The sequence below is a fragment of the Crocodylus porosus genome, unplaced genomic scaffold, assembly GCF_001723895.1.
Source record: "Crocodylus porosus isolate Cpor-Errol unplaced genomic scaffold, CroPor_comp1, whole genome shotgun sequence".
Lineage (NCBI taxonomy): Eukaryota > Metazoa > Chordata > Crocodylia > Crocodylidae > Crocodylus > Crocodylus porosus.
Window position 1 is genome coordinate 18,966,513 of NW_017728916.1, and position 11,283 is coordinate 18,977,795.

Below are 11,283 nucleotides of genomic sequence, written 5' to 3' on the forward strand. Positions count from 1 at the left end.
TAGCCTGCCATTGGAGGTGGTTCAAGCACCTACATTGAACACCTTCAAGAGTAAATTGGATGCTTATCTTGCTGGGATCCTATGACCCCAGGTGACTTCCTGCCCTTTAGGCAGGGGGCTGGACTCGATGATCTCCTGAGGTCCCTTCCAGCCCTAATATCTATGAAATCTAAATCTATGAAATCTATTTCTGAATTGGAAAAATGTAATCCCATTTTCTCTCCATATTTTCAAAGTGCTCTGAGATCTATAGATGAAAATGCTATATATATATTCTATGTATTGTTATAATACAGCAAACAAATGAATATTTGTGGAAAGATTAAATATACAGGTCAAATTTATCTCTAGTGCAACTCCATGGATTAATGGAGTCTCTCTCTCTGCATCTGGGATTCATTTGTCCTTTAGACTAATATAACAGGTCTCTGTTCAATTTCTATAATATCTATCACTGTAAAATATAAGCAGTTTATGTAGATTACAGGAATATAGTATAGATTGCAAGCACAGTGATCTAGTATAAATTGCTAATATGCTGATTTCTGAGTTCCAAATTAGCCAACAGAGTATAGATATATTTTCAAGTAAATTAGATTATAATACAGCATTTGCATATCTCAGTTTTATCTCCCAATATGAAAATCAACCCATTTTCAGTGTCTCTGTATTTCAGATTGCCCAGTAACCCTCATGATGTTAGTTTACCCTCATCTCTATGCATAGTGATATCGTGTTCTCTTGTTGAAGGTGTAGAACTCATTAGTGCTGTTGGGAGTTAGAAATACACATCACGAAGATAATATATTTTACTTTACATATTAGTAATGATGATCGAAGTCACTATCAATATTTCAAGTTTCTTTAACCTAGATAGTGCAAGAGATGCATTTTCTGTCAAGCTAGGGCCAAGTGCCAAGTTTTTGCTGCTGAGAATGAGTAAGACTCTACAATAAGAAGGCTGTGTCAGTAATAGTAATAGAAAGACAAATGCAATCTGCCCAGAAAGCAAATGTGAAATGTTAAAAACATGGTAACATAGCATAAATGAGAGAGAGAGAAAAAGTAATCCAGATTTCACAGCCTTCAAATGGAAGCATGCTAATTCACTGAACACCTGCACGAAGAACAAGATCTCACACCTGCATTGAGTAATCTTGGTACACTTATTCATACAGTCATGTGTTCTCATCTTCCATGTCTGCATGCATTTCATTTCAGGACAGTACTTTGTTATCATAGGTCGCATAGATTTCATAGACATTAGGGCTGGAAAGAACCTCATATGATCATCTGGTCCAGCCCCCTGCCTAAGGGGCAGGAAGTCAGCTGGGAAAAAAAGGATCCCAGCAAGATAAGTGTGCAAATGCTTCTTGAAAGTGTCCAGAGTAGGTGCTTGTACCACCTCTCAGGGGAGTCTGTTCCAGGCCTTGGGGGCTCAGATAATAAAGAAGATTTCCTTATGTTCAGTCTAAAAGAATCTTGCAGGAGTTTATGGCCATTGGAACTGGTCATTCTTTGGGGTGCTCTGGTAAACAGGCATTCCCCCAGATCCTGATGCACATCCCTTATGTACTTATAGGCTGCCACCAAGTCATCCCTGAGCCTGTACATCTTCAGGCTCAAGAGTCCAATAGCTCGCAGCCTGTCTTCATAAGGCCTATTCTCTTGCCCTCTATTCATGCATGTGGCTCTGCTTTGGACTCTTTCAAGCTTCTCCACATCCTTCCTAAATTGTGGAGCCCAAAATCAAATGCAGTACTCCAACTGCAACCACACCAAGGCTGAATACAGTGGGAGGATAACATCCTGAGTCTTGCTTGAGGTGCATCAGTAGATGCAAGGTAGAGTTTGGTTTGCTTTACCAGCTGCAACATTGCATTGGTGGCTTATGTTCATCTTATGGTCAATCATGACCCCCAAGTCTCTTTTGGTCATGATACTAGTGAGTGTAGCATTGCCAAGCTTATAAGTGCGATGAAGGTTTCTTTTCCCAAGGTGGAGCACCTTGCATTTCTCTGTTTTGAAATCCACCAGGTTTTTATCCACCCACCTTGCAAGCTTATCGAGGTGAGCCTGGATCAACAGCTGTGGACTCTTTTTCTAAGTTTGGTGTCATCAGTGAACTTAGCCAATCCACTTCTGATGCCAGTGTTCAGATTGTTTATGAATACAGTAAAGAGCACAGGTCTGAGAACAGAGCCTTGGGGGATGGCACTAGTCACTGAGTGCCATGTTGATTTGTTTCTGTCAACTACCACTCTTTGGGTCCAACATTGAAGCCAATTCCCCAGCCACTGGACTGTGAAGTGATTAAGACCACAGTTGCCCAATTTTTCCAAGAGGACATAATGAGACACCTGGTCAAAGGCTTTTTTAAAGTCTAAATATATTATATCAATCTCCTCCCTTTTGTCCAGATGATATGTCACCTGGTCATAGATGGAAATGAGGTTGGTCAGGCAAGATCTACCAGAAACAAACCTGTGCTTGCTACCCCTCAGACCCTTGCCTTCTGTTAGCCTGTCAAGAACGGTTTCCTTGATCATGTTTTTCCAAAATCTTCCCAGGGATCGAGGTCAAACTGATTGGCCTGTAGTTTCCCGGGTCTTCTTTCCTCCCTTTCTTGAAGATGGGCACCACATTGGCCTTCTTCCAAGCTTCAGGTACTTCACCTGAGTGCCCCAAGCTCTCAAATATCCTTGCCAGTGGCTGTGCTATGATGTCTGCCATTTCCTTTATCATGCTTGGGTGCAATCTATCAGAACCAGTTGTTTTGTGCAGGTCCAGCCTCTCGAGATGCTCCCTCACAAGATCCCAATAGTGGGCATATATTCACCCTCACCCTAATCATCCCACATCATGTTAGGAAGGATGGTCCCTTTGGGCTGTTGAAAAACCGATGCAAATTAATCATTAAGCAGATTGGCTTTTTCCTGGGTGTTGGTAGTCAGCTGTCCCAGTTGGTTTAGCAGGGATCCAATGATGCCCTTGTTTTTCTTCCGACTCCCCACATATCTGAAGAAGGACTTTTTATTGCCTTTGATTCATGTAGCCAGTTGGAGTTCAGTCACAGCCTTGGCTTTCCTAGTTCACTCCCTGCAGGTGCGGATCAGTGCAAAATACTCCTCCTTAATGGTGTTTCCTGTGTTCCATCCTTTATAAGCCTCTTTTTATCAGTGAATGGCTCTGAATTGATCTTATTCTTCTGTAGTTGCTGATATCACAAGAGCATATGGTTCAAATGGAACTATTCAAGATGTTCAAGCTTCCCAGCCAAAGAAGTCACAAAGGAATATTCTAAAAGTTGCAGTTCATTAAAAAGGTAAACTTCAGGCCAGCTTTATCTCTTGTTCTCAAATCATCCTGGCATTAAAACCGAAGGAGAGAATATTTATCAGATTCAGAAGTATTCAACCATAACATACAGAAAAAAAAAAAACAGGGCTCTTTCTATGTCCTCATTTGTCATTGTCATCAGTCATTTGTCATTTACAGTCATTACAGTTTTATCCAGGAATGGTTTGAGTTCAGTTTTGAAATAGTTTTTATCATACATTTGTAGATTCCCATTTGAATTTTCTGCAAGTATTAATTTATTTAAAGCAGAAACTGAATGAGATATCTTTGCTGCCCCAAATCCATAGGTGCATTTATGTAGGCCACATTTTTCTGTTTTATACTATCTTAATCTTTCAAGAGCTTTTCCTGAGTAGGACTAAGCAAGGAATGCAGAATTTGGCCCCAAGTATGGTGTATATTTTTTCTAATGCCAAAATCCTGGAAAATAATCTTGACTAGTCTACATCAGTCACGTAAATTTTCACAGTACTTTATATTAGGGTTAATCAGCTGATAAAAATCAATGCAGCTGATGATCAGATTAGCTGAACCAAATTGTAATTAGTTTGTAATTAAGATCATTTGTAAGCATACAGTGTGCATATAATTCTTAAGTTGGGTTTATATAGCAAACTAGATAGGGATGCCTTGGCCATGTTTTATTGTTCTGTTTTTAGGGGATTTTTTCATCTGCTGTTCTTTATTGAGCAATTTATTTTTCATTTCACTTGCAGAAGACAATTTGTAACACAAAAAAAGATTGTTGCTTGGGGAAGGAAGTGGAAAAATGTTCTTTGGTATAAAAGATGAGAGTCAGATTTTCAAAGGTATTTAGTTGTCTAAACTAAAACACCTTTAAAATCTTGCTCTTAATTTTTGGGTTACACCAAGTTGTGTGGAGTTGCAGATATTCTGGATAGTAGGGATAGGATCCAGAATAAACTGAATAGACTGGAGACATGGTCTGCAATCAGTCAAATGGGATTTAGCAATGACAAGTGCAATGTCCTTCGCTTGGGACTAAATAATTATATGCATAAATATGGACTGGGGAATGAATGGTGAGGCTTCAATACTGCGAAGGACCTGGGGTCATAATGGACCATAAACTGAACATGTGTTTTTGTCACAAAGAAGGCCAACAGCATAGTAGTTTTTAGTAACAGGAGCGTCATGTACAAAACAAGGGAAGTGATTCTTCCATTATATTCACCACCGATGAGGTCACACCTATAGTACTGTATTCATTTTAGGCCACACACTTCAAGAAGGGTGTGGGCAGTTTGGAAAGTGTTCAGCGCACAGCAACAAAAATAACTAGAGTCCTGGTAGGAAAGACTTATTTGGAAAGGCTGAAAGAACTAGGATTCTTTCATCTGAAGAACAGAAGATGGAGGGGGAAATTACAGAGAGAATGGACATGGGATTATCTCTACGGCTATAGAGGATAGCACTAGGAGCAATAGACTCAAGCTTCAGCAAGTGAAATTTAGGATGAACTTTATCACTACAAAGGTGGTCAAGCAACAGGCTGCCTCAAGAAACAGTAGAATCTCCATCCCTGAACAATTTCAACAGCAGGTTAGATAGACATTTGGCTGGGGTGGTTTAGAAAGGGATGATCTTTCCTTGAGCAGACAATTGAACTAGGTGACCTTATGAGGTCCCTACCAGTTCTACTTTCCTATGATTTATGTCAACTTTTATTATCTGAAGAAATATTTTTTTCTTCCAGTCATATCTGGAGACAAATGGTCTGTTGCACATGAATAGGGATATACCCAAATCGAGGAAGCAGGCAGCTGATTTCACAGGCAAATCGTGGGTCTGGATTCCATTTTCTTGGGCTTATCCGAGTAAGCCCTTCCCCCCATGCCTCTTACCACTGATCAGTTGAGAGGACTGTTCAACATATGGTCGCATCCCTCACCACTGATTGGCCAAGAGGGCTGTCCAGTGTGCAGCCCCACTCCCCATCACTGATTGCGGCCACTATCTTGGCTCCTCCCCTTCATGCTGGCACCCACATCTCTCCCTGGTGGGCTGTGCTACCAGGTCACAGTGGCCATGAGCAACAGCATTACTTGGAGTCCTGGGGGTCTCCTGGGGCTGCAGCTGTGGTGAACCTGCTGGGCAGAGCCTGACTGGCAGCTGCAGTGCAGCTCTGGGTGGCCTGGATCAACTTTTCAGTGGCATGCACTACTCATCTATGCCCTGCGTCATTTTTTTTTTCCCACAGGTTTTTGCCCCCTGGATATTCAGGGTGTTTTTTATTCTGGAGCAGCGTGCGCATGGACAGAGTGCCCTTGCAGTATGGAGAACACCTGATTGCATGATATGTGGCACTGCAGATGTGTTTGTGGTGCCATGTATCACACAGCCATGCTTATCTGGACATGCCGTGTGAGTGCCACTCTGATCTCCTTACCCTGTCTAATTTGCTGCTCTGCTTTCTGATGCCTTCCCTGTTCTCCACTTTCTGCTTCCTGTCCTATGTTTCCCTGTGTTGCCTGACCTGATTTGCTGTGTACCACACACAGAGGCTGTCCATGTCATTTGCAGTACCCCTGTTCTAGGGCAACTAACAATAGCCAGATTTTATTAATCAACATTCAGCTGCTCCTCTTTCATATAGCCAGATTTTCAAAAGAGCTCAGCATCCAGTGTACTGGGTTCTTTTGAACACTTTGTAATGGTGGTGGATACTAAACAGGACAGGTTAGAAGGTTTCCAATTAAATTATATTTTTCTAGTGAATGATTATTCCTTACAACTTAAAACCTTATAGTATCATGTGGATTAATAATGCAACTTTCACGGTGAAAGATTTATCTGATTAGGATGAAATTCTAAGCTAAAATAAAAGGAATCCCAGCATAAGCATAGCAAGTGGCTTGGTAGTTGGGGAGTTTGCCTGGGGTTAGGAAATCAAAGCTTGAAGCTCCTGATATGAATCAGGTGGAATTGGGCTGTGCTTCTTAAAATCCATATTAGTTTCCAAATCACCCAGCTATTTGCTGTTCTGTGTCTTCTATGTCATGTTTTGGGTTTGTTTTTTTTGCCATTAAGACTTCAAAAGATCTTGCTTTCATACCAGTGTGGAACAGGAACAGTTCTGAGGTCTCCCAAAGTTTCATAGGAGAAGAATACTATTTCCCATCCAGCTACAAAGTTGAACCCTTTGGAAGATTCCAGTTTAGGTGCCCTACTCTTTTGGGTCACCTGGTCAAAATCAGTGAATTCATTAACAGGAAACCACAACATCTTTCAAGCCACTTATCACTTAAAAGGGAAAATAATAACCCATTTATGAAAGATAATAGGACTGGGATTTTCAAAGGAACCTAAGGACATAAAACAGCTAAATCATACTGACTTTCAGAATTCCTTTATTCTACTAGTACCCTATTTCTTAAAATTAAAGGTAATCTATTATTTTGCTTGCTTGTTTGTTTTCAATTTAGAATAATGATGTTGAAGTTAATTCTCCACTGTTTAATGTTCGGTCCTTACACACACAGAGAAAATCTCATTTGGAGCAAGATCATCTTGTAATGATTTCAATCACAGCATTACATTATGGTTTCATCAACTTAGTAAAAAATATGTTTGGTTCTTCTACTTACAGCAGTTAGAACTTGTTTGTGTGGAATGTTAGCCTTTTCTTTTTATTCTTTTTTTTTCTCTTTTTCTTTCTTTTCCTTTTCTAGTGATTGCATCTTATTGGGCTCCCAAAGAGAAATTGTAGGACTGTGCATCAAGGTTATTGTTCAGCATAGTTCAAAGCTTTGCGTGGCTCATGACAGCTTGAAAAACAACATAATTACAGAGGACTCATGCCCCACCTCCTCACTGTGGTTCAGAACACCATGCTGTCAATAAGACAAAAATAATAACTTGAAAAAGTAGCAAAGCAATTTAAATATCATGATAAACGTTTTATTTAAATTGCTAGCTCATACACTGACCTTGGTGAGCACTTCCATGGGGATGTAGGATGATTATATACAACTTGTCAAACAAAACAATAGTTTATAATCTTAAAAAATTAAATTGCCTCAGCATAATTAAAAAAGTGGACCAAAAAGACAATAAATGCAAGTAAATGTTCAGGTCATGCCTTTATTAATAGCATGTCATTAAGCAAACTGAAAAATGCTAACTGTGCCATATTTAGAGATTAAGTGGGAGCAGAACCTCATTAGCTCTAACAGGAAATCTCAGTCAGATGATGGAAGAGCTGGAAACATTTCACTAAGTACATCTGTACCGTCTATTCTCATTAAAGGGCCATGTAAAGAGCAGTGCACCTCAAGTATTGCACTATATTAGATTGCCTTAAAACCCTTTGGAGACTGCACACCTATATATGTGATCTCCAACAAATCCATCTGCCTGTCAGATTGTATAATGCCCAGTGTTATAAGGGTCAAAAGCAAACACTTGTCTAGGTTGACTAAGTGGCTCAGAATATTACTCTCTCTAAGGGCATATGTAAAATATTCTTAGTAGTCCCAGTAGATAAGCATGATATTTCCACCATTCAAAAATTTATTGCTGCAAAATGGAACATGCATCCAAAACAAAGGACTCCCTTTTACTGACATTATGACACTTCACTGCAATTCAAATATCTTTCTTCATTCTTTCCCCTAGCAGGTCTTTTCCTTGTCCTACTTGCTTATTTTATCCTTTCTTGCCTCTGTCACCCCTGTTATTCCTCTGTTACTTCCTAGCCTCCTCAGTGTTTCCATCAGTGGATAACATCCACATATCTCTTTGTACCCCACTCTATATGGACATCCTCAGCTAAGGTGGGGAGGCCCATGCTTGGGTAAGAGGAATGAAATGACTACTATACTATAAGTATAGTAGTAACCCAGACACAGTGGTGGTGAATGCGGTAAGACAAGGAGTGAACACAAGATGAATGACTTATAGGCTCAGATTTTGTAGAAATCAAAATGTCAGTTCATGACAATTGTGACGGTGATATTTGTGTTGTGGTTACATGTCTACTAGGTATAGGATAGGTCAAACAAAATCACTGACAGTACTGGATTTTGCACACTTTCTGGCATTCCCAGCTCAAGTCACATTTGAGCTGGTGGCAAACATGAATTTGTCAAGCCATGTAAGTCAGGGTTGACTAACATGCAGACAAGGTGATGCAAGTGGCACAGGCAGCCTCTGTGTGTGGCACACAGAAAATTAAGGAGGGGTGAAGCAGCACAGTGGGAAGAAAGGGAAGAAAGCAAAATAGCAAGTCAGGTAGGAAGCACAGAGAGGGAAGTAGAAAGTAGAGCAGTGGAAGAGGATTGTAGTGGCCCTCAAGATGCTGCACAACTAGTTTGTGGCATGCCTGCAGAAATGGTTGGCCCCCACTGCTCTATGGTAGGGTAATCTTTATTTAAATTTGGTTTCCAAAATATGGGGCTAGAAAAAGTGAGTAAGGGAAAATAATGCTTACTGCAGAAAGGACTGTGCATAATACCTGCTTAATATCCCTGCAGACCAAGTACAATAAAGAGGTGCTGCACCTGAAATGATTTACCTTATGGAATTGACAAGAGTTGTGGGCAATGATATTATATATACATTCTGTGTGGTTTTCTGTCCCCACTACACCCCTTCAAAAAGTGATGTTTTACTATGAGGCACTGATGCTGTGATACAGACCTATACCTTCCCTGGTTAGTAAGAAGCTCTGAGAACTACCTGAGATCACCCTTGAAAGAAACATATAATATCATCTTTGAAGGAGAAGCTTTCCACTAGTCTTAAAACATTTATGTCTTCTTAGCATTTTTAATATATTTATGGTTGAGTAACCATATGTTAAACTGTACCATTGCTATAAGGCATGGGCGTCAAAGATACAGACAGTGGGGTGGATCTGGCTGGTAGAACCCTGTTGTCCAGCCCCCTGGTGCGTTGACCCACGTGTGCCAGTGTTGAGCCATGTGTGCCAGCCCAGTCTTCTGGGCAGGACCCAGGATGCATGACAAACATGACATGTTTTGGCTGCTGTGGAATCTGTACTGCATAAGGTTTTTCCCTCCTCCCTTCCACACGCTTCCTCCCCACATACACAGGACACACATTATGCATGGTGCCCACCCCAGCAAGTCCCAGGACCAAGGTTGCATGGAACCAGATGAGTTTTACATCCCTGCTATAAAGAATAGTAGTTAATAATGAGCTATTACCTTTGGACAGGAATACAAATGAAGGCATCATTGACCTATTTATAATCTCGAAGTAATTACTTATTAATAAAATTAAAATTTAATTATAGCAGGCTATGAAGACCACAGTGGTGCTTTCTAGCTCCATGGGTCAAAGGATAAAGGGATTTTGGGTTCTGGTGTGGCTTATACTGAATTTACCTATGGCCCTGATCAAAGCTTTTACCCATGTAATTTTACCCTTTGATAAACTACTCTGCCTTCATCTGAGTTATACAATGTTTATAAAGATCACCACAAGCACAGATCTTGACTGTATTGGGGCTTAAGTGCTGAACTTCATAGTTGAACTCATTACAACACCTTGTAGTTCCATAGTCCTAAAGACTGGATGTGCTGTACTCCCTGTAAATATGATGAATCATTTAAAGCATGTCCATATATCCTTCTAAAAGTATCTTTGTAATCAGCAGTATTGAAATCTTAAATCTTTCTGTATTGGTAGTTTGATCTAAAACAACCCCAATACAATAGTTTAGGGATTTTAAAAGTCAATTTAATGTCATTGGAATGCTATAGTAAATGTGTCTGTGCAATATGTGCCTTAATTGAAAATTCAAATGATCGGGCATTGTTGCTTTTCAATAAACCTCTCAGTCCAGTTGAATGAAAAATTACTGGCTGCTTTATTGCAGATTTTTCTCAAGCAGTATGCAAGCACTCATTTCCCTTTAACTTTACTATTTACAGCTCTTTCTGCTCCCTTCAGCAATAATGTGCATGTTCCTGCTGTAACTATATAACAGATCATTGGTAAGTAGTGGGGGGGGGTGTTTGTGTGTATATATATATTTATATATACACACATACATACACACACACCCCAGTATCAAGTTGTTAGTATGGATTAATATTTCCTGATGAAACACAGAGTGAGTGAATGTTCCTGCAGTTAGATATACCTTCTGTCCAACCTGTCTGTTCCTGTGGTGCTTCAATAAACAGTCCAAATCTGAGTAAGGCATTTTGGACAGAAGGTATATCTAGCTGCAGGAACATTCATTCACTCATATTAATTTAGATTTGACAGAATTAAAGTTGTAATCTAGATTTTTAGTTTAGTTATTTCTATACTAACAACTTGATACTGGTTCTCGATGTGATCCTATTCCACCTTCCAATATTTTGTTTACATCTAGGGACTGATGTCCATTTATGTAAATAAAGTCCCCATATGTAGAAAATAAACTTTATTTTTGCACAGAAGAAACTAAAGCTGGAAATCTGTCTGGGTCCATGAGACTGTCTTTGTGAGGTGCAATTTGTTATGCAGAACAAGTAGGATTCCTTCCCTGTTGTTGTCAGATGGCAGACAGGCAGGGAGGTGTAGAAATCTCTCTCAGACCAACATGAGTACTAAATAAATCACTGAAACATGGAAGATGCCAAATTTTGGATTATAAACTTCATTTCTGAACAACAAGAAAGATTTCAAAAGAACTCATCTAATTCCAGAGTACAAGTCATTGATATAAACTATAACTGTTACTTATAGGTGAATTCCTGAATTAATACTTTGCTTTGGTCTTCCACCAGACCAAGGGGAAAATCATGCCAGCTAGGGCACAGAATGAGCAGGGTTCAAATGACTACCTTTCTAATATTGCCGTAGAACTGGTGTGTGCTCAGTTAAAGAAATTGGACATATGTAAGTCAGCAGGACTGGATAAACTTTATACAAGAGTGCTGAAGT

General features: G+C 39.8%; 1 long non-coding RNA gene across 1 annotated transcript in view; it reads left to right on the forward strand.

Moving 5' to 3' along the window:
* The window catches only part of LOC109311110, a 13,059-nt gene extending 3,897 nt beyond the window's left edge, over positions 1-9,162 (forward strand). The window contains exons 2-3 of the long non-coding RNA XR_002101423.1: positions 2,454-2,457; positions 9,146-9,162. This is a non-coding gene — a long non-coding RNA (uncharacterized LOC109311110). The remainder of the gene's footprint in view (positions 1-2,453; positions 2,458-9,145) is intronic.
* Positions 9,163-11,283: the final 2,121 nt, after the last annotated feature.